Source organism: Myotis lucifugus, unplaced genomic scaffold, assembly GCF_000147115.1.
Source record: "Myotis lucifugus unplaced genomic scaffold, Myoluc2.0 scaffold_8, whole genome shotgun sequence".
Taxonomy (NCBI): domain Eukaryota; kingdom Metazoa; phylum Chordata; class Mammalia; order Chiroptera; family Vespertilionidae; genus Myotis; species Myotis lucifugus.
This window is the reverse complement of record NW_005871056.1, coordinates 10,910,352-10,911,558: the sequence shown is the minus strand read 5'-3', so window position 1 is coordinate 10,911,558 and position 1,207 is coordinate 10,910,352. Positions and strand designations below refer to the sequence as shown.

The following is a 1,207-nucleotide window of genomic DNA, read 5'->3' as shown; positions in this document are numbered from 1 at the left end:
ATAAATACTACAGCTACCACTTCACCAGAGCCAACTGCGTGCGGGAGATGCTGCAGCTCCGAAAAGTTGGGTGGCACGCTTGGGCTCACACCGCTGATAATAATTCCAGTTAACATTTGATTGAGTGCTTCCTAAGTGCCAGGCACAGGTCTGCATACGTTACACGCATAGATCCCACCAGTACATCCCCATCCTACGGGGAGAAAATCGAGGTTTGGAGACTTGCCCAAGGTCACCCAGCCAATGAATGACAGATCATGGAACCAAACCCAGGCAGGGTGACTGGGGCGGGGGGGGGGGGGGGGTAGGGTGAGAGCAATTTTTTTTTTTTGCTGTCTCCATTACTCAGAGAAGTAGCAGGCTTCGAACCTGCAGTTCCAGGGGCTGGCCCCAAACGCCCCAAGGCTGCGCGCAAACCACCCAGCTCCGACTACTACAGCCGGCAGAGAGGAATTCCCGGGGACCCGGACGGGACTCAAGCCAGGAGCGCCGGCTGTGGCGAGTGCTGGCTCGCACGCGGTCGCGCGGCCAGATCCCGGCTCCCGGCTCCCGGCTCCCGGCTCCCGGCTCCCGGCTCCCGGCTCCCGGCTCCCGGCTCCCGGCTCCCGGCTTCCGGCTCCCGCGCGCCTCAGGGCGCCCCTCACCAGAAGCTGGAGAATACTCACCATAAAAGAGAGGGCGAACGCCTGCAGGTCTTGGACTCCCCGGGGAGGCGGCTGCCGCCGACGCCCACTCAGGGGCGCCCGAGCTCCCCTGAAGATGCCGGCTCGCTCCCTGGGGCCAGGGGTGCGTCCTCACGGCTGGTGCCCAGCAGCAGCGCCCCCTCTGCCCAGCAGGGTGGCCTGGAGTTGGAGCGTTCTTGGGGAAGTTGGCGCTCGGACGCCACGGGAAGGTGCGAGAGGTCGGGTAGGAGTGGGCAAGCGCCCTCCTGCGCAGATCCCGGGGGCGCGCCGAGGCCCTCGCAGTAGCCGCTCCAAAGCTCTGCGCCCGACCCGGAGGGCGGCGAGTCCCGAGCTCACGGCTCACGGGCCGCGCCTCGGCCGCCAGCCCCTGGGAACGCCCCTGCGTCTTTCCCCTGCGCCCTGAGCGAAGCAGCGGTGGCTGGGAGCTGGGGCCCCCGGAACGCAGAACTGCAGTGCGCTCATCGCCCTCCCCAGGGGCTGGGCGCCCTTTTGTCTCGGGGGCGTGGCCAGTCCGCCGCGGCCAG

The 1,207-nt window shown here is 66.9% G+C and overlaps 1 protein-coding gene across 4 annotated transcripts in view; it reads right to left on the bottom strand.

Annotated features, from left to right (window-relative positions):
• Positions 1-1,047, bottom strand: part of SPSB4 (splA/ryanodine receptor domain and SOCS box containing 4) — an 81,241-nt gene extending 80,194 nt beyond the window's left edge. For all 4 annotated transcript variants that reach the window (XM_023749588.1, XM_006083764.3, XM_023749587.1 and 1 more), the window contains exon 1: positions 666-1,047. The gene's annotated coding sequence lies outside the window, so the exon portion shown is untranslated. The remainder of the gene's footprint in view (positions 1-665) is intronic.
• Positions 1,048-1,207: the final 160 nt, after the last annotated feature.